This window comes from Schistocerca nitens, chromosome 8, assembly GCF_023898315.1.
Source record: "Schistocerca nitens isolate TAMUIC-IGC-003100 chromosome 8, iqSchNite1.1, whole genome shotgun sequence".
NCBI classification, from domain to species: Eukaryota; Metazoa; Arthropoda; class Insecta; order Orthoptera; family Acrididae; genus Schistocerca; species Schistocerca nitens.
The window spans coordinates 584,582,431-584,610,002 of NC_064621.1; the positions used below are offsets into that span (position 1 = coordinate 584,582,431).

The 27,572-nt window shown below is 45.3% G+C and overlaps 1 long non-coding RNA gene across 1 annotated transcript in view; it reads left to right on the top strand.

The window, feature by feature from the left end:
• LOC126198800 (uncharacterized) overlaps positions 1-20,823 on the top strand; it is a 163,093-nt gene extending 142,270 nt beyond the window's left edge. The window contains exon 3 of the long non-coding RNA XR_007540103.1: positions 20,143-20,823. This is a non-coding gene — a long non-coding RNA (uncharacterized LOC126198800). The remainder of the gene's footprint in view (positions 1-20,142) is intronic.
• The last annotated feature ends 6,749 nt before the right edge of the window (positions 20,824-27,572 follow it).

Consider the following 27,572-nt stretch of genomic DNA (forward strand, 5'->3'; position numbering starts at 1 on the left):
ACTTTCTATAAAAGAAAGTCTGCTATCAAGACATTGCTTTTGCTAAATTACTTTATTTATGACTGAACGTTTCTAAAACTGAAGACACTCGTCCGTGCTCTGCACTGCAGTCGAGCTCTGGCAACGTCGTTCTCTGTTCATTGGCTGACGTCAGATGCGCAGAACGAACCTAAACCCGGCCGCCGTCATAAATGACGCGCACTTTACCGGTCTACTGTTGCAGTGCCGGGAGGAGGCATCGTACGATTTTCACACAACTAGGACGGCTCGTTGCCGCTGGCAGGCAGCTGCAGAGTGTTTTGTCAGTTACAGGCGGCCTGCGCCAGTGCAGCAATCACCATAGCAGCTCCACTGGCAGTGTCCGACTGGCAGGCACAGCCTATATGCCAAGGACAGCGTCGACCAGACGGCTCCGTCGGAAGGCCAAACTAGAAGTGCCACATCAGACAGTCCTCGTACTGCGTATACCTTGCATTTCATTAGCCAGCTTGTGTTCCACCCCCCACCCCCCCCCCCACCTCCCCTTGCCCGAAAAAGTCTATGTTTCTCATTCAGCTGTCACATGATACCTGCTTCTCCCACCGCAACTGTTCACAAAACATACCGTTCTGAAGCTTCCTGCAGTGACATTCGCCGATATCTTTTCTCAGAATCAAGTTTTTTGACCCCTACTGTCGTCTAATTCAGATAAATTGAAAATAATGTTGTGTGAAGAGACAGGCGGCTTCTTTCGTATGTTACTCCCAAGGTACAATAGAGAGTAATGTATGGAATAAGCAGAAACCCTAATATTTATATTTGAACAGTGACAGAAAAATCCGTTTACTGTTTAAGATATGGTTCGTATTCAGAAGGTGGCAGGGGTAAAATACAGGGAGCGAAAGGCTATTTACAATTTGTACAGAAACCAGATGGCGGTTATAAGAGTCGAGGGGCATGAAAGGGAAGCAGTGGTTGGGAAGGGAGTGAGACAGGGTTGTAGCCTATCCCCGATGTTATTCAATCTGTATATTGAGCAAGCAGTAAAGGAACAAAAGAAAAGTTCGGAGTAGGTATTAAAATCCATGGAGAAGAAATTAAAACTTTGAAGTTTGCCGATGACATTGTAATTCTGTCAGAGACAGCAAAGGACTTGGAAGAACAGTTGAACGGAATGAACAGTGTCTTGAAAGGAGGGTATAAGATGAACATCAACAAAAGCAAAACGAGGATAATGGAATGTAGTCGAATCAAGTCGGGTGACGCTGAGGGAATTTGATTAGGAAATGAGACACTTAAGGTAGTAAAGGAGTTTTGCTATTTGGGGAGCAAAATAACTGATGATGGTCGAAGTAGAGAGGATATAAAATGTAGACTGGCAATGGCGAGGAAAGCGTTTCTGAAGAAGAGAAATTTGTTAACATCGAGTATTGACTTAAGTGTCAGGAAGTCGTTTCTGAAAGTATTTGTATGGAGTGTAGCCATGTATGTAAGTGAAACGTGGACGATAAATAGTTTGGACAAGAAGAGAATAGAAGCTTTTGAAATGTGGTGCTACAGAAGAATGCTGAAGATTAGATGGGTAGATCACATAACTAATGAGGAAGTATCGAATAGGTTTGGGGAGAAGAGAAGTTTGTGGCACAGCTTGACTAGAAGAAGGGATCGGTTGGTAGGACATGTTCTGGGGCATCAAGGGATCACCAGTTTAGTATTGGAGGGCAGCGTGGAGGGTAAAAATCGTAGCGGGAGACCAAGAGATGAATACACTAAGCAGATTCAGAAGGATGTAGGCTGCAGTAGGTACTGGGAGATGAAGAAGCTTGCACAGGATAGAGTAGCATGGAAAGCTGCATCAAACCAGTCTCAGGACTGAAGATCACAACAACAACAACAGGAGGGAAGCAGGTGTAACTAGGCTAGTGCCTCTTTCCATGATTGGTGCAAGTCCTGGCAGTAGACGCTGAACGTAAGCAGACGAAGAGATACACCACTGGTCGATTTCACTGTTAATGACAAATCACTGGAAACAGTAACTGCCTTAAAATACCAGGGTGTGACCATCTGGAGCGACTTGAAGTGGAATGACCGCATAAAACAAATTGTAGGAAAAAGAGATGTCAGACTGAGTTCTATTGGGAAAATCTGAACTACGAAAGAAGTGCCTTACCAAACACTTGTTCGACCCGGTAGTGAGTAATGTTCATTAGACTGGGATCTTCGCCACGTATCTGCGATAGAAGAATAGATGCGATAGAGACGATCTAACGAAGAGCGGTGCGTTTCGTATCGCTGAGCAACGGCGATAGCGTTACGGAGACGTTCAACTTCAGTGGCAGACGCTACAACAGAGGAGTTATGCACCGCAGAGAAGTTCACTGCTGAACTCTGGGCAGCACCGTTCCAAGAACAGTTGGACAACGTATTACCCACTCCGATACACGTCTCGCGAAGTGACCGCGACGAGAAATTTTTACTTTGCAGACGATCAGTATTCTCACGTACCTTTTGTTAATGGAAAAGGGAATGGGGAAAACATAATGCTACCCCTCTTTTTCAATTTCAACATTTTGTTCTCACAACACAAACAACCTTTTTTAAAGGTTAAAGGCGCTGCAGTCTGGAACCGCAAGACCGCTACGGTCGCAGGTTCGAATCCTGCCTCGGGCATGAATGTTTGTGATGTCCTTAGGTTAGTTAGGTTTAATTAGTTCTAAGTTCTAGCGGACTAATGACCTTAGCAGTTGAGTCCCATAGTGCTCAGAGCCATTTTTTGAACCTTTTTTAATATTTCATGAAGCGTTTATTAACAGATCTCTCACAGTTGTTGTACATATGTTTGGCGACTAGTTGCGGACCAACTGGTTCATTCTCAAAAAATAAATGGCTCTGAGCACTATGGGACTTAACTTCTGAGGTCATCAGTCCCCTAGAACTTAAAACTACTTTAACATAACTAACCTAAGGACATCACACACATCCATGCCCGAGGCAGGATACGAACCTGCGACCGTAGCGGTCGCGTTGTTCCAGACTGAAGCGCCTAGAACCGCACGGCCACTCCGGCCGGCTGGTTCATTCTCAAACCTGACCTAATGAGACTGCACTGAAAGTGCCTGATCTTAATAATAAACATCAAAATGGCTTTACAAAGTGATTGCAATGAGTGTTACAATCAACATGTGCCTCCTCAGTTTGATTCTTCCTATATACCTTCAGGTGTGCATGTAGTTGTGCACGGGCTTGATCGCTGTTAGCGAGTTGCTGACTGTATTGATGTCTGTATATCTATTTTTTACCGTCCTGGTAAGGACTAGGAGCCGTTGCAGCAGAGTTCTGGATGACGTTAAAATGATCTCAAACGATGCGCCTTACGTCTTCTTCCATTCTTCTTAACGGCTCTCTGCTGGATCTTACCATTCCACTGTTCTGAAACAGTCAATATGGGTGTGTGCTTACTATCACTAAATAACTGTGAGCCATGAGTGGCTCGTGTTCCCGCCATCATGTATTTTACACTCTGCCTTTAACGTACTTCCACCCCACTATGTTAATTTAAATTACTACTGTCAATGAGTTGCTGCTTTGCCTGACCGTGAGCGGCGTTAGCAGCGCGTATCGATATACCCCCTCTCGTAGTATCCTTGCTTGACTGCTATTACTTCCCAGTCGTTGTCTGTCGTAAACGAGTTCGGGTCGCGAGTTCGGGCGGCCAGTCAGTTGGAACGCGTCTGGAGCGCAGTCCGGACCTGCCAGTCGGCAGTTGCAATGCGTTACTAGAGCAGTTGGGTTGGAGTAGCAGTGAGGTCTGCGTCGACATGGCTCGGTCGACCATTGCCGCCACGCCATCACTTGAGCCGGGCCACGGTCTTGGTGGATCGTCTGTCGGTCGTCCTACCGGACGACGCGTTTTGGCTCGCCGATCGTTCATGATAAAGCTGTGTGTGTGTGTGTGTGCGCGCGCATCGATTCCCGCTTTGTCTTCGGGCGTGCTTAGTTACCGTTCAGTGTCGTTCAAGTCTTCGTGCAAGTGTTTGTCAAACTGTGTGTCTACTTGGTGTCATTCCCACTGACAACTTGTTTTATGTGTTGTCGGCGTACTGACAGTGACTCGGTCGGTTGCTGCGGACCAGGGAGGATATCTCCGTACGGCGCAGTCGGTTAGGTCCACTGGCGGTTCCTGCGCAGTGACGGAGCGTGTGTGGAGCTGTCCGATCGATACGAACTTAGTGGCTCACCGACCCAGGACGTCAAAGTTGAATAGTGGTTTCAACTAACCAAGCCACGTCCATTCACGTTGTGGTGGTTCGTTTCGGTGGTTTTTTGTTGGGGAGGTTTGCTGTGAGCAACACCGAGTGTTTCTATTGCTGAAATTTAGCCGCTATGTGGTGCAATTAACTATATTGGTTGACTACAATTTGAGTGCACCAGCAGAATTTTCTACCTTGTGGCCGTTAGTGTTCTGGTAACCTGCCCTGGCCACTGACGTAAATTCAGGCAGTGTTCCTTTTGTGTGAAGTTAACTATATTACCGTATTTCAAATTCAGTTGTACCAACGGAATTTTCTGCCTTATGGCCGTTAGTGTTTCGGTTACCTGCCCTGGCCACTAACGTAATTTCAGGCAGCGTCCTTTTTTCACTGTTGTCGCTGTCCAATATGGTATGTAGTTTTAACAGCTAATACATTCTTCATTGTGGATTATCACGTTCGTAACCTTTTGTGTTTGAGTTCTCATGTACTGATTGGTGGCAAACAAGTCGTTGTGTCGGTCGGTCCGTGGCTGTCCCCTGGCTGGGTTCCGACGGATCAAGTGTAGTTGGGCTCACTTAAGTGAACGAGGACAGACCGACCTCCCTGGAGGAGTCTGAGTGCCGTTTTCTTTATTGTCCTTCTCACCGGTGTTTAATTGTCTGTTTACAATCTATTATAACCAATGATTTAATGATTCTAGTTGAACTTAACGTATTTTTTAATTTTGGAAAATCAATTGTGGGCCTTAAGCCGCTTAAAACCTTATTCTTGAAATTACCCTTTAATCAAATACACTCCTGGAAATGGAAAAAAGAACACATTGACACCGGTGTGTCAGACCCACCATACTTGCTCCGGATACTGCGAGAGGGCTGTACAAGCATTGATCACACGCACGGCACAGCGGACACACCAGGAACCGCGGTGTTGGCCGTCGAATGGCGCTAGCTGCGCAGCATTTGTGCACCGCCGCCGTCAGTGTCAGCCAGTTTGCCGTGGCATACGGAGCTCCATCGCAGTCTTTAACACTGGTAGCATGCCGCGACAGCGTGGACGTGAACCGTATGTGCAGTTGACGGACTTTGAGCGAGGGCGTATAGTGGGCATGCGGGAGGCCGGGTGGACGTACCGCCGAATTGCTCAACACGTAGGGCGTGAGGTCTCCACAGTACATCGATGTTGTCGCCAGTGGTCGGCGGAAGGTGCACGTGCCCGTCGACCTGGGACCGGACCGCAGCGACGCACGGATGCACGCCAAGACCGTAGGATCCTACGCAGTGCCGTAGGGGACCGCACCGCCACTTCCCAGCAAATTAGGGACACTGTTGCTCCTGGGGTATCGGCGAGGACCATTCGCAACCGTCTCCATGAAGCTGGGCTACGGTCCCGCACACCGTTAGGCCGTCTTCCGCTCACGCCCCAACATCGTGCAGCCCGCCTCCAGTGGTGTCGCGACAGGCGTGAATGGAGGGACGAATGGAGACGTGTCGTCTTCAGCGATGAGAGTCGCTTCTGCCTTGGTGCCAATGATTGTCGTATGCGTGTTTGGCGCCGTGCAGGTGAGCGCCACAATCAGGACTGCATACGACCGAGGCACACAGGGCCAACACCCGGCATCATGGTGTGGGGAGCGATCTCCTACACTGGCCGTACACCACTGGTGATCGTCGAGGGGACACTGAATAGTGCACGGTACATCCAAACCGTCATCGAACCCATCGTTCTACCATTCCTAGACCGGCAAGGGAACTTGCTGTTCCAACAGGACAATGCACGTCCGCATGTATCCCGTGCCACCCAACGTGCTCTAGAAGGTGTAAGTCAACTACCCTGGCCAGCAAGATCTCCGGATCTGTCCCCCATTGAGCATGTTTGGGACTGGATGAAGCGTCGTCTCACGCGGTCTGCACGTCCAGCACGAACGCTGGTCCAACTGAGGCGCCAGGTGGAAATGGCATGGCAAGCCGTTCCACAGGTCTACATCCAGCATCTCTACGATCGTCTCCATGGGAGAATAGCAGCCTGCATTTCTGCGGAAGGTGGATATACACTGTACTAGTGCCGACATTGTGCATGCTCTGTTGCCTGTGTCTATGTGCCTGTGGTTCTGTCAGTGTGATCATGTGATGTATCTGACCCCAGGAATGTGTCAATAAAGTTTCCCCTTCCTGGGACAATGAATTCACGGTGTTCTTATTTCAATTTCCAGGAGTGTATATTGCGGCCTTCTGCCTTAAAAAAATTATGGTAATATATTTTAAAATTTTAAAATTTAATTGTGGCCCTCAGCCGCTTGTATTGCCCTTGCATATGTTTCTTCTTTCTACTTTTGCCTAGAGGCTTTCCAGCCTAGCTGTGGTACCATATATATTTTAATTATTTTATTTGCTATTTCAACTGCATTTTTGTTGACTTTTAAGATTTGTTTGCCGTTATGAAACTCGTAGTTCTAAAGGTTCGGCTATGTGCCGTTTTGGTGTAAAGGTATTATTAAACTTTAATAAATTACAATTTTGAGTGAACCTGACCGACACCTTATTTGGCCCTTTCCACAATCCTAATCACCTGTTCTGCCCTGCGGGTTTAGCGGGAGTTTCAAACTAAAGTCAAAATTAAGATAAACTAATACTCTATATCCTGGCGTATCAAACACACACTCGAAGGACAAGTCCCTTACAAGCAGTTCTTATCGTTAATAAATTGACTTTAGAGTTCTTTCACAAACCTCGAATATCAGTCTCATGGACAACCTGTCGTGACTTCAGTGTTAAGCAAGAACCGCCGTTGTGGCCAAAGACGGGCCAATCGGTGCCGACCGACCGCCGTGCCATGCATCATGCAACGGCGTCATCTGCGCGCGGTATGGAGGGCTGGCAATCAGCACACCGCACCCCCAACTGTTGCCGAGTTAGCAGACCTGGAAGAATGTCAGCATCGGCCGTAATGTCACCCGTCTTTTTTATTGCATTGCAGAAATAGATTTCAACTGACGTGTAGCTGTCGTCAGTGCGTTGCAAGTAGGCTGAACGTAATTATGAGGGCCGTTTTTTTTTTCCTCAGAACATTTTTATTGTTAAGAGTCAGAATTTGGTGACAGTATACATTAACATGTCTTGTCCAAGTCCTATTTTTCTACGTTATCTCTGTCACGTTCTATGGCCGAACGCCAACGTTACGGAAGAATATCTGTTCCCTGCTGGTAAAAGCTCTTGTCCTGTAGGCGTAGCCATATTTTCGCTGCATGATTCACACGCTCGTCATCTGGAAAGTATGTTCCCCGTAGAGAATCTTTAAGCGGCCCAAAGAGATGGAAGTCCGAGGATGCCAGGTCCGGACTGTATGGTGGATGAGGCAGTGATGTCCAACCCAATTTGGCGTTGTGTTCCCGGGTTCTCAGACTTGTGTGTGGGAGTGCATTATCTTGTTGGAGCAAGATTTCTGCTGTATTCTTGTGCGATCGAACACGTCGGAAACGGTTCTAGAGTTTATTCAGAGCCTTCACGTATGCCTCTGAATTGATGGTTGACCCTCTTGGCCTCACATCCACGAGAATGACGCCACCACAATTCCAGACGACTACCACCTTGACTTTTCCGGCAGAGGGGGTTGTCTTGAATTTCTTCTTTTGTGGTGAATGAGCATGATGCCACTCCATGGACTGGCTTTTTGTTTCCGGTGCAAAATGGTGCACCCAGCTTTCGTTGCCCGTAAGGATCCGTGAGAGAAAGGCCTCTCCGTCGGTCTCAGAACGCTCCAGCAATTCAGATGAAGTGGCCTTTCTTTGAATCTTATGGTCCGCTGTGAACATTCGTGGAACCCATTGTGAACACTTGTTTGGATATCCGAGAGTCTCGATCATTGCAGACGCATTTCCAGTGCTGACAACTGTAGAGCCAATTGTCGAGTTGTGGTGCGCCGGTCGGCACGAATAATGCGTTCGCATGATGCAGTATGTCTGGAGCAGTGGCTGTGACAGGACGTCCGAGCGTGACTGATCATGGAGCTCTGTTTCTGCATTTTCTGTGGCTGTAACTTTCTTTATCCATCGCCCAACTGTACTACTATCAACTGCAACATCGCAACACACGCACACAAACGTTTATGGATGTTCACCACGGTTTCTTTTTCTGCACACAAGAATTCAATAACAGCATGCTGCTTGTCACGTGAGTCGTATGTAGACGCCATTTTGACACTGTACTACGGCTCTGCCATCTGCGAGAACGGGTAGAAACTTCACCGGCTCACAGAACAAACGTCAAATGTGGAGCACCAGTAAGGACGTTTGTCTATGTATATTAATGGATTTTTAAAAAAAATGTGGGGCGTTACTTATTGAACGACCCTCGTGTAATGAAACACTCAGGCATGTACAGGCATTAGTCCAACGTTGATATGACAAGCTTCTTAAACTTCATTCAGTAATTAATAGGAAGAGATTTAACAAAAATATTTGACACAGTACGACAATGCAGGTTACTAACGAAGGAACGAGCATATGGAATAGATTCTCAGATGTGTGAGTGACGAAGACTTGTTAAGTTATAGAACCGAGTATGTTATCCTTAGCAGCGAATGTTCATCAGTGAAAAAGGAGTGCCGCAGAGAAGTGTGATAGGATCACTATTATTTTCTATGCACATAAATGACCTACAGAGCAGGATGGGCAACAGCCTACTGTTGTTTGCTGATAATGCTGTGTTGTACGGGAAGGTGTCGAAGTTGTGTGACTGTAGAAGGGTATAAGATGAATTAAACAAAATTTCTAGTCGTGTGATGAACGGCAGCTAGCTTTACATGTAGAAAAATGTAAGTTCACGCAGATTGGATAAGTAGGAAAAACAAACTCGTAATGTTCGTATACTGAATTAATAGTGTCCTGCTTGACACTGCCACGTCGTTTAAATGTCTGGGCGTGACGTTGCAAAGCGATATTAAATGGAACGAACGTGTGAGGATTGTGGTAGGGAAGGCAAATGGTCGAGTTAGGTTTACTGGGAGAATTTTAGGAAAGTGTGGTTCGTCTGTAAAGAAAAGCGCATGTAGGACGCTGTGCAACGTTATGCCCAGACATTTAAACGACGTGGCAGTGTCAAGCAGGACACTATTAATTCAGTATACGAACATTACGAGTTTGTTTTTCCTACTTATCCAATCTGCGTGAGCTTAAATTTTTCTACATTTAGAGCTAGCTACCGTTCATCACACCGACTAGAAATTTTGTTTAAATCATCTTATACCGCCGGCCGCGGTGGTCTAGCGGTTCTAGGCGCTCAGTCAGGAACCGCGCGACTGCTACGGTCGCAGGTTCGAATCCTGCCTCGGGCATGGATGTGTGTGCTGTCCTTAGGTTAGTTAGGTTTAAGTAGTTCTAAGTTCTAGGGGACTTATGACCACAGATGTTGAGTCCCATAGTGCTCAGAGCCATTCATCTTATACCCTCGTACGATCAGAGACGGGCTGCTAGTTTTGTCAACGGTAGGTTAGAACAACACGCAAGTATTACGTAGATACTTCGGGAAATTAAATGGGAATCACTGTAGAGAATGCGACGTTATTTTCGCGGAACACTATTGAGGTTATTTAGAGAACCGGCATTTGAAGCTGACTACACAACGATTCTAGTATGCCAACTTTCATTTCGCGTAAGCACCACGAAGATAAGATACTAGAAATCAGAACTCATACGAGGACATATAGATAGGTTTTTTGCTCTATTTACGATTGGAACAGGAAAGGAAATCACTAGTTAGTGGTACGTGGTGCCCTCCGCCATGCACCGTACGGTGGCTTGTGGAGTAGGGATGTAGATGTGGAATACAGCTTCCATCTGTTCTTAAATGTATGGTTACACTTAGGCGATTACTTTTTATAATAGTAAATTAGAACAAAGAGTCGAAGCTACACTCTCCGAAGACCAGTTTGGATTCCGGAAAGATAGAGGAACCAGAGAAGCAATATTTACTCTAAAACTAATAATAGAGAAACGACTAGATATGAACCTGACAATATACATAGCTTTCGTAGATGTAGAGAAAGCCTTTGATAATGTTAAATGGGATAAGGTGTTTGAGATACTCAAAAAAGCAGGAATAGACTATAAAGATAGAAAAATGATACGGAACCTGTTCAAAAACGAGACAGCAGTTTTCCGTGGACGGAGAAAACAAGAAGAGGTCGAGATACGGAAAGGTGTCCGACAAGGTTACGCACTATCCCCTGTTATCTTTAACCTATACATTGAAGAGACGCTGAAAAAAGTAAGGGACAATTCACAGACAGGTGTAGTAATTCATGGCCAACGGATAGATATGATAACATATGCCGATGATATAGCTGTCCTAGCTGAAAGTGAAGATCTTGTAATCCTACTGAATAGAATGGATAAAGTTATGGGGGAAAGAATATAATATGAGAATTAATAAAGCAATAACAAAAGTAATGGCATGCGACAAAAAAGATCAAGTTAAAGTCCAAGTTCATGTAGGCAATGAACTGCTTGAACATGTTGATAAATTTACTTATCTGGGCAGTAATATTACCAGGGATGGAAGGAGCAAGGCAGAAGTGAGAAGCAGAATTGCCCAAGCAAAGGCTGCTTTTATCAAGCAGAAAAAAATCTTAATATCTAAGAGCATCAGCCTTGAAATCAAGAAAAGATTTTTGAAATCATATGTGTGGAGTGTGGCATGCTATGGGTGTGAAACATGGACTCTCTGGACAGAGGAAGACCAGAAGCTAAATTCTTTTGAAATGTGGTGCTATAGGCGCATGCTCAAAGTAAAATGTATCGACAAGGTCACAAACGATGTGGTTCTGGAAAGAGCAGGTGAGAAGAGAAGCTTCTGGAGTTTCATTGTTAGAAGAAGAGTGCAGTTTACAGGCCATCTATTAAGACATAAAGGACTCCTGAACACAATCATAGAGGGATATGTCGATGGAAAAAGACCAAGAGGAAGACCACGGCTGAGGTGCATGGATCAAATCGTGAAAGATGTGGGATGTAACACCTATAAAGAAATGAAGAGAAAAGCTGAAAGACACACAGAATGGGGGCAAGCTGCCATTGTAGCTGTTGCAAACCAATCCTTGGATTGACCACTACAGAAGAAGAAGAGCAGCTTTCTGACATTACTAGCATTGTAATACGCGCTAGAAAAAAAAAAAAAAAAGAAAAAAGAAAAAAACGACGCACCATGAACGTGTTATCTGAATGGGACGGAAATTGGTAGATGTGATGTATACGTGCAGACAAACAAACGATTGCAGTTTCGTAAAAAGTGGATGGTTTATGCATGCGTGAGAGTTTCATAAATTGAGCAAGTCAGTAATGTGTTGGTCCACCTGCTCTTATGCAAGCAGTTATTCGGTTCGGCATTCGCTGATAGAGTTGCAGGATGTTCTCCTGGGGACAGCGTGCTAAATTCTGTCCTACTGGCGCGTCAGATCCTCAAAATCTCTAGACGATTGGAGAGACCTTCCCATAATGCTGCAAATGTTCTCAGTTGGTTAGAAATCGGGAGGCCTTGCTAGCGGCCGACCAGTGTGGCCGAGCGGTTCTAGGCGCTACAGTCTGGAACCGCGAGACCGCTACGGTCGCAGGTTCGAATCCTGCCTCGGGTATGGATGTGTGTGATGTCCTTAGGTTAGTTAGGTTTAAGTAGTTCTAAGTTCTAGGGGACTGATGACCTCAGATGTTAAGTCCCATAGTGCTCAGAGCCATTTGAATAATTTTGAACCTTGCTAGCGCAGGCAGGGTTTGGCAGGCACAGAGACGGCCGTGTGGTGTCGGGCGACATTGAGGCCGGAGCCCCTCCGCTGTCCGCGGTGTTTCCAGACACGTCTTCGGCCTGAAATCTCACTGGAGCAGAAATGTCTCCAGTGATGAGTCCTGCCACGAAACGAGCCCCGATGACTGACTGCATCAGGGCCAGAGGTGGAACAACCCGTTATTCAAAATGTGAAGCTATTTCTCTTGAATAGATCAGTCATTTCCTCTGAATTTGTAATGACTTGTTTCTACACGTACATCACATCTACCGACTTCTGTCCCATTCGGATATTTCCATCGTGGTGCGTCGTGCGTTTTTTGTCTTAAGAGTGTGTATAGTTCTCGGACGTCCCTGGGATTTCTGTACGAGAGATACCGCGAGTTCCAAACAAAACTCTTGCCCGTCTTCCCTCCAGTTCAATCTCTTGTAAGTAGGCTGTTTAGGTTTTAATGTTGGTAACGCCACGTAACGCTCTGTATGAAAATCACTGGTTGTGCTGTGTCCAGTCTGTGGCTGGTTGACATTGTTGGAATATTCGCTATTGTAGTGTTGATCAGGTGGATGTGAACAGCGCGTAGCGTTGCGCAGTTGGAGGTGAGCCGCCAGCAGTGGTGGTTGTGGGAAGAGAGATGGCAGAGTTTTGAGAGCGGACGATCTGGACGTGTGTCCGTCAGAGAAACGAAATTTGCAAGACTGGATGTCATGAACATATATATATTATGACTTTCGAACACTATTAAGGGTAAATACATTGTTTGTTCTCTATCAAAATCTTTCGTTTGCTAACTATGCCTATGCTGGCAGTATTGGCGCTTGCTGTATTGCAGTAGTTTGAGTAACGAAGATTTTTGTGAGGTAAGTGATTCATGAAAGGTATAGGTTATTGTTAGTCACGGCCATTCTTTTGTAGGGATTATTGAAAGTCAGATTGCGTTGCGCTAAAACTATTGCGTGTCAGTTTAGTAATGATCAGAAGAGAGAATTGTCTGAGTGCGCACAGTTTTGCTCAGCTGTTTGAAAATCAAATAACGTTATGGGTTTACCAGCACTGTCTTTTATAAAAATTTTCTAAGGGGATGTTTCACTCTTCTTACACAAGATTGTCATTGCTGCAATCTTTAATGCTTGGTTTTCTTTTTGCGAATTTCCTTGAAGCGCCCACTCCACCCAAAAGCTGATATTTGGCCTTCGTCTAGATCCTGTACCACAGCACAATAGTCCCTTTACTGTTTTCGTGTTTACTGGAAATACTGAATCACACGTAAGTGGCATAAATTAGTTGCCTAGTATGAAACAGCCTTCTCAGACCTACCGAAGACTCAGAACAGTGTGTCATAAGAGCACCGAAAAAAATTGGTCACCTCCTACAGACTTCACGTCCCTGTAACTACCCTCTAGCATTGACAGTGGTTCCATTTCAGCGATGAATGGAGTTCATGAGCTGTTTTTCAAGTATGCCGTACCCAGAAGAGGCCTCTCTTTGATGATTAGACTCATGCAGCTACTAAATTGTGGAGATCTTGATTGCTATATGTCACCCGCTGTTCCCAGATATTTACTATAAGATCAAGTTCGGGTGAATTAACGAGGAGGTCGATGATCCATAGGGGGTAAGAGTGTTTGTCAAACCAGGAAGTTGCCCGTGCAGCCCTCTAACATGACAGTTTTTCATCATGGCAGACCTAGGAGAAAGGGGTTCCGAGGATTTTTAAATAAACGTCATGGTCAATGTTTACATTATCCTGAATCACTGGGCCCAAGTTATGATACGAAAAACACCACCTTAGCCGTCACAGAATCACTTCCGGTCTACATCACCCCCCCCCCTTTTTTACACACACACACACAGATTGGGCGTTAACCGACGTTTGATGGTCGGTTCACTCGACGCCTTGTACTATCTGCGAATGGGTACAACAGCGACTTGTCGGGCCATATTACGTTCCTTAGCCAGGTATCGTTCAGTTTCTAGGTTGTGTGCCCATTTAAGACATGTTGCTTTATCACCCGATTCCAAACGTCCATTGCATGCAGTTCCGTTTGCAATGTTCGCTCGGTGACTGGATGAAATGAATCTGCATTGATTGACAGCAGCAATTTCAATTAGGGTAGCATCCGATTCTCATGGAGAAGGTGTGATTCTAACGTTCATACATCCATCTTCAACTTCAGATGGAAAGTGGGACTACAGCAGGTCGGTGTATGAGAATTAATGGTAACACGTTCAGCCGTGTGTCGAAATCTGCTTATTCAAATGCGACCGGTTTCGGTAGTCCGCTGTACCATCATCAGGCACCTCTGTTGACAAATATTGGTACTATAACCAACTTTCCGTATTGCCATGACGGGGAATAAAAGTCAAACTCGACGTCCGCGGATCTGCTTATGCGTGAAATGCCCAAAACACACGCCACCGAAACCGATCGCATTTGAATGAACAAACTTAGAGGTAGGACTGAAGTTGCTACTGTAAATTTACATACAGGCGTGAATCTTCTCGCTTAGGAGCTTCTTGCGACCACTATCCTTACGCCGTTTTAAATGGCTGCCAGTGGTACACCGTTAGCTAGAGATACGCTAGCCATTCCGGGTTGAGACATGGACAAAAGTGGGCAACTTCATTCACGGTATGGTTGTGATCTCGCCCAAACCCGCCACCTCCTTTCTACCATTTTGCACGCCTCCACGTCGGCTCATATTACTGCTCTGAATCTGTACAACCACAGTACATACGTATGACTCTACTGTCACGACATATGTCAGCAGTGTGAGACCAGATGATCTCCTGGTACCATTTCTACACCCTCCTAAAGCGATAGGTGTGCTCTCTTAACGGTATCACAAATATTTTTTTTTTTCAAGTAACTTTAAGACACTGCAGACTATTCGGCGAATTTCTCTGACGAATACAGGGTCCCCGGGCTAGAGCTATACAAACACATTTGTTTATATTTCAGTACCTATTAAGGTTCATAATTTTATTTGTGCAACATTGCACACAGAAGCTCAAATATTTTATGCATGTGGGCTCAGTTCAATGTGGAAACCGTCTGTAGCTCGACAGATACGGGAGCGATACTCCACTTCTCGCCACGTATTGATAAACGTGACAGGTGTTACGGCCTCTATTGCGGCGTAGATACCGTTGTCTCAAGTCTACCAGACCTCGAACCCTTGTTCCGTACACGGTCCCCTCGCTAAAATCCCTCGCATTGAAATCCAGAGGAGTCAGACCGAGAGATCGAGGGGCCCAAGCAGTGTTTTTAGCAGACCTGTTGTTTCTAAGCGTTCTCTCAGTAAATCGAAGTCTTTGGTCTGCTTTCCCCACAACATTATTTATGTGATCCTCCCAATTTAAGTTATTCGTAATTCTAATTCCTAAGTATTTGGTAGAATATGCAGCATTTAGATTCGTGTGATTTATCGTGTAACCGTAATTTAGTGGATTTCTCTTAGTACTTATGTGGATGGCTTTACATTTTTCATTATTTAGAGTTAGTTGCCATTTTTCGCATTATACACGGTGAAAAGTACGAGGGCAGTTCAATAAGTAATGCAACACATTTTTTTTTCTCGGCCAATTTTGGTTGAAAAACCGGAAATTTCTTGTGGAATATTTTCAAACATTCCCGCTTCGTCTCGTATAGTTTCATTGACTTCCGACAGGTGGCAGCGCTGTACGGAGCTGTTAAAATGGCGTCTGTAACGGATGTGCGTTGCAAACAACGGGCAGTGATCGAGTTTCTTTTGGCGGAAAACCAGGGCATCTCAGATATTCATAGGCGCTCGCAGAATGTCTACGCTGATCTGGCAGTGGACAAAAGCACGGTGAGTCGTTGGGCAAAGCGTGTGTCATCATCGCCGCAAGGTCAAGCAAGACTGTCTGATCTCCCGCGTGCGGGCCGGCCGTGCACAGCTGTGACTCCTGCAATGGCGGAGCGTGCGAACACACTCGTTCAAGATGATCGACGGATCACCATCAAACAACTCAGTGCTCAACTTGACATCTCTGTTGGTAGTGCTGTCACAATTGTCCACCAGTTGGGATATTCAAAGGTTTGTTCCCGCTGGGTCCCTCGTTGTCTAACCGAACACCATAAAGAGCAAAGGAGAACCATCTGTGCGGAATTGCTTGCTCGTCATGTGGCTGAGGGTGACAATTTCTTGTCAAAGATTGTTACAGGCGACGAAACATGGGTTCATCACTTCGAACCTGAAACAAAACGGCAATCAATGGAGTGGCGCCACACCCACTCCCTTACCAAGAAAAAGTTTAAAGCCATACCCTCAGCCGGTAAAGTCATGGTTACAGTCTTCTGGGACGCTGAAGGGGTTATTCTATTCGATGTCCTTCCCCATGGTCAAACGATCAACTCTGAAGTGTATTGTGCTACTCTTCAGAAATTGAAGAAACGACTTCAGCGTGTTCGTAGGCACAAAAATCTGAACGAACTTCTCCTTCTTCATGACAACGCAAGACCTCACACAAGTCTTCGCACCCGAGAGGAGCTCACAAAACTTCAGTGGACTGTTCTTCCTCATGCACCCTACAGCCCCGATCTCGCACCGTCGGATTTCCATATGTTTGGCCCAATGAAGGACGCAATCCGTGGGAGGCACTACGCGGATGATGAAGAAGTTATTGATGCAGTACGACGTTGGCTCCGACATCGACCAGTGGAATGGTACCGTGCAGGCATACAGGCCCTCATTTCAAGGTGGCGTAAGGCCGTAGCTATTGAATGGAGATTACGTTGAAAAATAGTGTTGTGTAGCTAAAAGATTGGGGAATAACCTGGTGTATTTCAATGCTGAATAAAACAACCCCTGTTTCAGAAAAAAAATGTGTTGCATTACTTATTGAACTGCCCTCGTATTTAAACCGACAAACTCTGGGAGGTTGTAGGGGATATCAAAACAAATATTTTCCCCTAATGTCATTTTTTCCTCTGAGTACTATTTAAACCGGTGGAGGCCGTATTACGCTCTTCAGTTGTAGGCAACTGCTGTCCACCAGTGTAGTAGTGCATTGTCTCTGTTTACTAATGTAGCGATACACCTGGAGTGAGTACACTGATATGGTTGGTGCGTACTACGTAGCGCACCACAACGGACGGCCGGCCGCGGTGGTCTCGCGGTTCTAGGCGCGCAGTCAGGAACGACTGCTACGGTCGCAGGTTCGAATCCTGCCTCGGGCATGGATGTGTGTGATGTCCTTAGGTTAGTTAGGTTTAAGTAGTTCTAGGGGACTGATGACCATAGCAGTTGAGTCCCATAGTGCTCAGAGCCATTTTGAACCACAACGGACGAGTAGCACAGCGGGTTTATCAACAACAATATCCTAATCGCCGTATCCCGCATCATACGACCTTTGCTGCTGTGTACCAACGTCTGCATGAGACCGGGTCATTTTGCAGATTACCTGGACAGGGACGCCGTCGCACGGTAAGAACGCTTCAAGTTGAGGAAGCTGTGTTGCAGCATGTGGAGCGGGATCCTTCAATCAGCACTCGTGCAATTGCACGTAACATGGGGACGAATCAGACGAATGTAAGAACAGTCCTTCGAGAGCAATTGTTACGTCCATTTCACTTACAGCGTGTCCACAACCTGGAGCCAGTTGATTATCCACCCAGAGCACAGTTTTCGCAGTGGTATCTGTAACAGTGTGAAATGCATCCTATATTTCGATCCTCTGTGTTGTTTTCCGATGAAGCAACGTTCGGGGGTGATGGAGTCTTCAACATGCACAATTCGCATGTTTGAAGTGAGGATAACCCACATGCCACAGTTACTAGCGCTCATCAAGTTCGGTTCTTCGTTAATGTGTGGGTCGGGGTTGATGGGGACTGTTTAATTGGGCCGTATCTGCTACCTAGTTGTTGTCTCTTGGTCATAAAAAAACGGAAAAGTGTTTGTTGGTTTGATTAATTTGTCGCCAGAGAAATCTTCCTCTACCGGTTTAAATACACCTCATAGGAAAAAATGACTATAGGGAAAAATATTTGTTTTGATGTCTCCTACAACCTCCCAGTTTGTCGGTTTAAATACTTTTCACCCTGTACAGATATGTTATATAGATCATTTTGCAATTGGTTTTGATTGTCTGATGACTTTACAAGGCAGTAAATGACAGCATCATCCACAAACAATCTAAGAGGGCTGCTCAGATTGTCTCTAATGTCGTTTATGTAGATCGGGAACGGAAAAAGGCCTATAACACGTCCTTGGGCAACGCCAGATATTACTTCTGTTTTACTCGAAGTCTTTCCGTCAATTTGTGATAGCAAACCCGAATCCAGTTGCACAACCGAGGCGGTATTCCGTAGACACGCAGTCCGATTAGAATGCGTTTTGGAGTGACGAACAGTGTCAAAAGCTTTCTGGAAATCCGAAAATATGGAATCGATTTGGCATCTCCTATCCTCCATAGCACTCAGTGCTAAGTGAGAACAAAGAGCTAGTTGTGTTTCGCAAGAACGACATTTTCTGAGTCCGTGCTATTTGTCAATAAATGGTGTTCTTCAATGCTAATTTCGAATACAGCGTATGTACGAAAATCCTGCTGCAAATCGACATTCGTGTTATGGTTCTGTAATTCAGCAGATTACTCCTGTTTCTTCCTTGGGTACTAGTGTGACTTGCGCAACTTCCCTGTTCTTAGGTATGGATCTTTCGACGAGCCAGCGGTTGCATATGATTGCTAAGTATGGAGTTACTTTATCAGAATACTCTCCGAGCAACTTGACTGCTATTCATTCTGGACCGCAGACCTTGCCTTTATGAAGTGATTTAAGTTGATTCATTTCACCGAGGATATCAGCTTCTAAGTTGGCAGTTGCTCTTGATTCGATTTCTGGAGTATTTACTTCGTCGCCTCTGGTGAAGGAATTTCGGAAAACCACGTTTAATAATTCTGGTGGCACTGTCACCAGTCACACCAGTGTTGTTACCGCGCATGGAAGGTAGATCGGACGTCCGGAAGGCGTTTCACACGGTGCCGCACTGCAGACTCGAACTAAGGTACGAGCATATGGGATTGGCTCCCAAGTATGTGAGTGGCTCGAAGACTTCTTAAGTAATAGAACCCAGCACGTTGTCCTCGATGGTGAGTCTTCATCGGAGGTGAGGGTATCATCTGGAGTGCCCCAGGGAAGTGTGGCAGGTCCGCTGTTGTTTTCTATCTACATAAATGATCTTTTGGATAGGGTGGATAGCAATGTGCGGCTGTTTGCTGATGATGCTGTGGCGTACGGGAAGGTGTCGTCGATGAGTGACTGTAGGATGATACAAGATGACTTGGACAGGATTTGTGAATGGTGTAGAGAATGGCATCTAACTCTAAATATAGATAAATGTAAATTAATGCAGATGAATAGGAAAAAGAATCGTGTAATGTTTGAATACTCCATTAGTAGTGTAGCGCTTGACACAGTCACGTCGATTAAATACTTGGGCGTAACATTGCAGAGCGATATGAAGTGGGACAAGCATGTAATGGCAGTTGTGGGGAAGGCGGATAGTCGTCTTCGGTTCATTGGTAGAATTTTGGGAAGATGTGGTTCATCTGTAAAGGAGACCGCTTATAAAACACTAATACGACCTATTCTTGAGTACTGCTCGATCGTTTGGGATCCCTGTCAGGTCGGATTGAGGGAGGACACAGAAGAATTCAGAGGCGGGCTGCTAGATTTGTGACTGGTAGCTTTGATAATCACGCGAGTGTTACGGAAATGCTCCAGGAACTCGGGTGGGAGTCTCTAGAGGAAAGGAGGCGTTCTTTTCGTGAATCGCTACTGAGGAAATTTAGAGAATCAGCATTTGAGGCTGACTGCAGTACGATTTTACTGCCGCCAACTTACATTTCGCGGAAAGACCACAAAAATAAAATAAGAGAGATTAGGGCTCTTACAGAGGCATATAGGCAGTCATTTTACCCTCGTTCTGTTTGGGAGTGGAACAGGGAGAGAAGATGCTAGTTGTGGTACGAGGTACCCTCCGCCGCGCACCGTATGGTGGATTGCGGAGTATGTATGTAGATGTAGATATACTTACTGCGCCTTGTTGCTTTGTAAGATGTTTGTAAGGTGGAGTTGGTATTGTTGTGTCCATCGCCTGCAGGTTGTTTTACTCTACAGGAACCTCACACTGCTGCACCCTTTGTGCGGCGTCTAATACAGACGCGGCCCCCGCACTTCTTTCCACGACACCGGCCGAAGAGTCGAGCGGAGCTGCGCTGCAGAGGCGGTAGCCGAGTAATCCGGGCCGGGAAAGCTGCTGACCTCGGAGCCACTGGTATGCAAACTGACAGTGCGGCCATTACACCGGCTGCTCCGGGCGCCGTGTCTTCGGCGTCGCTGATGGCAGGAGAGGTCGTAAACGCTGCTAGCGTACTTGGCGCACCTGTCGCGGAAAAGGTGTTTGCTATTTGCTGTGACCAAACTCTAAAAGCCAAAGTTTACAGCGTGGTACAGTCAAGGAAGAAGGCGCATCGGCACGACACTGAAATTCAGTGTCCGTTGTTGTCATTAACACATTCCGGATTCCTCAGCCCTCACTGATCTTCCTATGAGGCCATAATCAGCTCACTGACTCACTGCCATACAAAATTTGCCGCAGTTCTCTATCTCAACGAAGGAAGATGCTACCGACCAGTTCTTGACTATTTTTAGCTGCCCGTTATTCTTATCGAATCATATGCAATGACTTGCATAACGAAAAATTCGTCTTTCGTTTCTCCCTACATACGTTTCCCTGTTAAATTCAACTGCAATAATTTTTTTGCCTTCTACCACTCGCTCCAAATTGTTTTTCCATTATTTACCTGTACTGTTGCATTTTACCATTTACAACTTATGTGCTGCTGTAGTATCTGTCTAATTAAGTGCAGTCTTTTACTTTTCGCAATAAAATTGTCAGTCCTCTCAGTATTCCAGGTGTTCATGTATTGTACCACACGTGTACTGAAATGCGCTGCATGTTTTAAAAATCATCCCATATACCACGTACACGAAAATGAAGCAGTACTTGAGAAGAGAATGAGAGTTGGTTGTACCCTGTCACTGATGTTATTCAATTTATACACTGAGGAAGCAGTAAAGGGAACTAAAGAAAATAGTAGTCTGAAAAAGGAATTAAAGTTCGAGGACCAAAAATAAAGACTTAAACGTCTGCCTCGACATTGTAGTTCTGTCAGTGCTGTTCGAGTGTCTTGAGGAAACGTTGTAAGGTATTATCAGCAAGAAGAAACATGGATAGTGGAAAGTAGCACAATTAAATCAGGCGACGCCGAGGGAATTATATTAGGGAATGAAGCACCAAAAGTAGTAAAGCAAAAAAAGCGAGTCTGAAAAAGAGATATTTGTTAACATCGAATATAGATTCAAGTTTTATTTTGCAGTATCTGTGTTTTACGTTGTACTATGCAATGCCCTGCAGACATGCATGCATATCCGGAGGACACTGCTTAGTACGCTGTGAGACACAGACACTGCAAAATAGTGTTGGATGCCAAGAACGGCCGCGAAAATAACAAATGAGCCTTTCCCAGGCGGTAATCACAACAACTGTACGACTGCAGGACGTGGTCACACGGTGACGTAAGGGAGTTCGTGTCCGTACGCGAGGTGTGCTCGGGTTGCCGAATTTGTTAAGGGGACAGCTCGCTTAAAGCGGGAAATCTGGATTCGAATCCCGGTCTGGCACAAATTTTCACATGTTGACAATAAAATGTGAGGTGAAAAGTCTAAAAAATGGTTCAAATGGCTCTGAGCACTATGGGACTCAACTGCTGTGGTCATAAGTCCCCTAGAACTTTGAACTACTTAAACCTAACTAACCTAAGGACAGCACACAACACCCAGCCATCACGAGGCAGAGTGAAAAGTCTAATCTTATTTGTAGTTGCGAACACATTTCTTCTATTCTTCTATAAATGTAACTGCTAGGATGTTTTTATGAAGATGTCATGTGCTGTGCAGCATAGTACGGAAGTGAAATGTAGACGATAAACAATTTAAATTAAGAAAAGAATATAAGCTTCTGAAGGGAGATGCTACAGATGTACACTACTGGCCATTAAACTTGCTACACCACGAAGATTACGTGCTACAGATGCGAACTTTAACCGACAGCAAGAAGATGCTGTATACGCCAATGATTACCTTTTCAGACCATTCACACAATATTGGCGCCAGTGGCGACACCTACTAAGTGTTGACATAAGGAAAGTTTCCAAATGATTTCTCATACGCAAACAGCAGTTGACCGGCGTTGCCTGGTGAAACGTTGTTGTGATGCCTCGTGTATGGAGGAGAAATGCGTACCATCACGTTTCCGACTTTTATAAAGGTCAGATTGTAGCCTATCGCGATTGCGGTTTATCGTATCGCGACATTGCTGCTCGCGTTGGTCGAGATCCAAGGACTGTTAGCAGAATATGGAAAAGGTGGGTTCAGGAGCGTAATACGGAACGCCGTGCTGGATCCCAACGGCCTCGTATCACTAGCAGTCGAGATGACAGGCACCTTATCCGCATGGCTGTAACGGATCGTGCAGCCACGTCTCGATCCCTGAGTCAACAGATGGGGACGTTTGCAAGACAACCATCTGCACGAACAGTTCGACGACGTTTGCAGCAGCATGGACTATCAGCTCGGAGACCATGGCTGCGGTTACCCTTGACGCTGCATCACAGACAGGAGCGCGTGCGATGGTGCACTCAACGACGAACCTGGGTGCACGAATGGCAAAACGTCATTTTTTCGGATGAATCCAGGTTCTGTTTACAGCATCATGATGGTCGCATCCATGGTTGGCGACATCGCGGTGAACGCACATTGAAAGTGTCTATTCGTCATCGCCATACTGGCGTATCACCCGGCGTGATGGTATGGGGTGCCATTGGTTACACGTCTCGGTCACCTCCTGTTCGCATTGACGGCACTTTGAACAGTGGACGTTACATTTCAGATGTGTTACGACCCGTGGCTCTACCCTTCATTCGATCCCTGTGAAACATTACATTTCAGCAGTATAATGCACGACCGCATTTTGCAGGTCCTGTACGGGCCTTTCTGGATACAGAAAATGTTTGACTGCTGCCCTTGCCAGCACATTCTCCAGATCTCTCACCAATTGAAAACCTCTGGGCAATGGTGGTCGAGCAACTGGCTCGCCACAATACGCCAGTCACTACTCTTGATGAACTGTGGTATCGTGTTGAAGCTGCATGGGCAGCTGTACCTGTACACGCCATCCAAGCTCTGTCTGACTCAATGCCCAGGCGTATCAAGGCCATTATTACGGCCAGAGGTGGTTGTTCTGGGTACTGATTTCTCAGGATGTATGCACCCAAATTGCGTGAAAATGTAATCACATGTCAGTTCTTGTATATTTGTCCAATGAATACCCGTTTATCATCTGCATTTCTTCTTGGTGTAGCAATTTTAATGGCCAGTAGTGTATGTTTAAGATTGAATTAGTAGATACGTAGAATAACCAATGACGGTTTACTGAATCGAATTGGGGAAAAAATTTATGACACAGGTTGACTAAAAGAAGTAATCGGTTAATCATGAAGCATCAAGGAATCCTGAATTTGGTAATGGAGGAAACTTTGGGAGGTACAAATTGTAAGAAGAGACCAAGCAGCCTCGTATGGAAGTATGTTGTCGTAGTTAGAGATGAAGGGGCTCTGACAGATTTTGCAGAATAAACTGACCTCACGAGCGTTGAAGACAACAACGTCAGCTTCCTTACAGGGGTATCACTGTTTGAAACTAAACAAACAAACAAAAAAAAACACTAAAAGTATTTGTCAGGAATCAAATACTTTTTGATTGTGCTGTGGGAGACATCGGTTTGATGTTGATACCGGAGGTTCTCATTATTGTTTCTAGTTGTAACCAGACTAAGCTACTTTCGTGCAGCCATAACTGTGGGTTCTTTGACTGCTCTGGAAGAAGGCCCATCAAACTAGAACCTATGAAATACTAGTCCACATTATTACATAAATGAATAAAATATTTATTTAACTTTGACCCAGTTTTTATGGCACAGGATTTACAATTTTCAGTGACTATGAAGACATTACTTGATGCAGTATTTAACAAACTGTGTTCCCTTGAGGTGCAATGTTTAACATTTACTAAATCACAAGTTCATCAGAAACTTTAACAACTCGTTTGTCCTTTACTGTGATGCTGACTCTGCAGCTGAGGTGTCGAACTGGTGCGAAGCTCTTGTATGCTCGACACTGTGCTTACCTCAGGGTGAGGCCTCTCCTATACTGGGAGGAAGGGCGTGTCTTCTGGAGTGTCGCGGATTGCAGCGAGCCCTCGCTAACGTCTGTTGTATCGATTCGTGTTGCCGATTTTGGTGTGGCTCTGCGATCTCTGGAAGGTACTACAGTTACTACTCCTTTATACTCGTCCTTCGTCCTTCCTTCTCACGGAACTATGAACTCGTGCGAAAACACCTGGCTGTCCTCGGATTTGGTCACACGCCTGGGTGTGGAATGCACGAATGCCTTTAAATGTTCCCCATAGCCATATTAGCCATATGTCCGCAGCTCGTGGTCTAGTGTCTGGCGTTGCTACCTCTGGATCACGGGGTCCCGCGATCGATTTCCGGTCGTGTTGGGGATTTTCTGTGCCAGGGAACTGCGTGTTTGTGTTGTCCCCATCATTCCATCATCATTCATGAATGTGGCTAGATTGGACTGTGTATCGATTGGGGATGTGGAGGGCTCTGTCAACCGCGCAGTTGAGCGCCCTGCAAACCATCATCAAACCAAACCCACATAGCCATAAATGCAAGCGATGAAGTCAGGTGAAAGGGAAGGCCATTCTGCTGCACCTCCTCGATCAATCCTTTCTCATTGAACGATTGTGTTGAGTACTATCGAATGAGGCATAAAAAAATGGGGTGATGACCCCTCGCGCTTAAATCACAGATGTTGTCTCTTTGTGAAGCTAACGTTCCAAAACAGCTGTAGTAATTCGTCGCGCAGAAATTGGAGATACATACCACCTTCAAATTTTTCCAGTAAAGTGTATGTTCTTATTAGTCTATTACCTATAATTTCTGTTCCAGTCGCCTCCTCGCGTGCCTCTGTATGTGCAGACTAATCTCAGGAACTGTTGTAGGGATTTTGATTGTGTTTTGACTAACGGATACACTGATTCGCAAGTAAAGTTTTAGTATACAACTGATGACGCTGCAACTGCAGTGAAACATGTCTGGGACAAAAACAAAAAACAAAATTATGTTTTGCTAAAGGCAGACCTCACCCAAAAACATATGTATTGTTGAAGCAAACACAGACAAAAGAGCTTCAACCTCAAAATGATTATTGCGTCAGTGAGTCTCAGCAACACATCACAGAGCGTACTACGCTTCGGCCGGCCGAAGTGGCCGTGCGGTTAAAGGCGCTGCAGTCTGGAACCGCAAGACCGCTACGGTCGCAGGTTCGAATCCTGCCTCGGGCGTGGATGTTTGTGATGTCCTTAGGTTAGTTAGGTTTAACTAGTTCTAAGTTCTAGGGGACTAATGACCTCAGCAGTTGAGTCCCATAGTGCTCAGAGCCATTTGAACCATTTTTTTACTACGCTTCGCAAGAAGTGTGCTGCAACATGACCTAAATAAGTACATCGTGCTTGTGCCTTTATTTTATCCGTGCCACCTCAGTCAACCTCTGATACATATTGAGCCACTCTCACACACATACACTCATGATTCGCATACGGTATTTACATTAGCTGTAAACATATTACTTAGATCACGACATACTCCCATCAGTCCCATGAGATGTCACTCCAGATGCCAGTTCTATATGGAACACACAACATACATGCAACATACATGCCTCCAGACAACTTTCCTGCCCTGAAATGCTTACATCGCGTAAGTTACACTCAACATTGTTTTACGAATAATTTTATTCGTGCCCCTCAAACAAAATACGCCACGTCCGGCCGTTAGGTGCGTGCGAACCCGTTACAGGTCGCTAACTGATACTAAAGCGAACCTAATGCCGTGGTTCCATGATCGACCGAGCATTTGCTTGTGTCCATATCCGACTGTTATGGTCGCCCCACCTCATCGCAAATAAAATGCCAGCTATGAACTTCGTGTTCCTTTGACAGAACTGAAATCTGGCATGATGGTATTGCACCACACGCTGGCAGTGATATGGATAAAGTTAACTGCTCGAGCAGAATTGACCAAGCAAGAGTATTGTTTGTGCCTTCAGCAGGTCCTGTTCCTCGCACAACTGTAGCATGATCATCTACATGCTAAAGCACTCACTTCTCCATATCCGACGTGAAAACTCTCTACCATCTGTATTGACCCCTTGCGGGCTTTCAAAAAGAAATGTGATTGTGATGTTGGTGTGGCCTCCGACTCAACGTTGAAATATTAAAAGTTTTGGCTGGTTTCGTTGTCTGGGGGCTGGGATACGTAGTTGCCGCATTACAGTCCAAATACTGCTGAGTCTACAGTATACGATAAGGATACACGCATGAATCGAATGGTCGAAGGTTTCTGTCACTCGGCAATTGCGAATTATGAAAGTAACATAAATTTATACATGAAAGATTGAAATTAAATAAAATCTGCAGTTACTATCATAACGACTTTAAATGATGAGTACGATAGTAGAAGTACTTTTGAGAATGCGGTATATTTCTGCAAAACACTTATTGGTGTCGATGGTCCAGCAATTAAATAAAATATAAGTTGAATAACAGGGAAACAATAGTTCCTACTTCACGTAATTAGTTATGAACAACAGCATAGCTCGCGAGATATTCACTTCTGAACGCATACTATAACTTCACTGCAGAAGCCACGGAAATCACACAAGAGCACAGGTCGGCACTCCGAAATATTTCTATCCTCCGCGACCACTCGCAAACTGCTCCACTGTCCAAGTCTTTTCGCTGACTCCGCGTTCGTCGCGCCGTCGCGTCCAGCACTTCCCGAGTCCTGTGCCGTACTCTCCAGAACTCCCCCGTGTCTCCTCCGGAAACGATGCTCCTCCCCAACCTCCATACGTCTCTCTTAGTAACGAGCGCTGTGATTGGCTAGAGCGCTCCCTCCATGACTCCAAGCCAACATATTGAAACACATACGAAATACTTCATTTACATTTAAATAACTTGAAATTAAATAAATATTCCTATGGCTGGACTATAAACACGCTCTAACACACATTATTGAATACCTAAACAAATTAAATAAACATATATCAAAGGAATAGCAACAAAAGGTAGGCCAGTAGCCTAATGTCTCTGTGCTTTCTAAAACACAGTAAATATTTAACCGATTTCTTCATGAAGAGTACAGGGCTATTACAAATGATTGAAGCGATTTCATAAATTCACTGTAGCTCCATTCATTGACATATGGTCACGACACACTACAGATACGTAGAAAAACTCATAAAGTTTTGTTCGGCTGAAGCCGCACTTCAGGTTTCTGTCGTCAGAGCGCTCGAGAGCGCAGTGAGACAAAATGGCGACAGGAACCGAGAAAGCGTATGTCGTGCTTGAAATGCACTCAC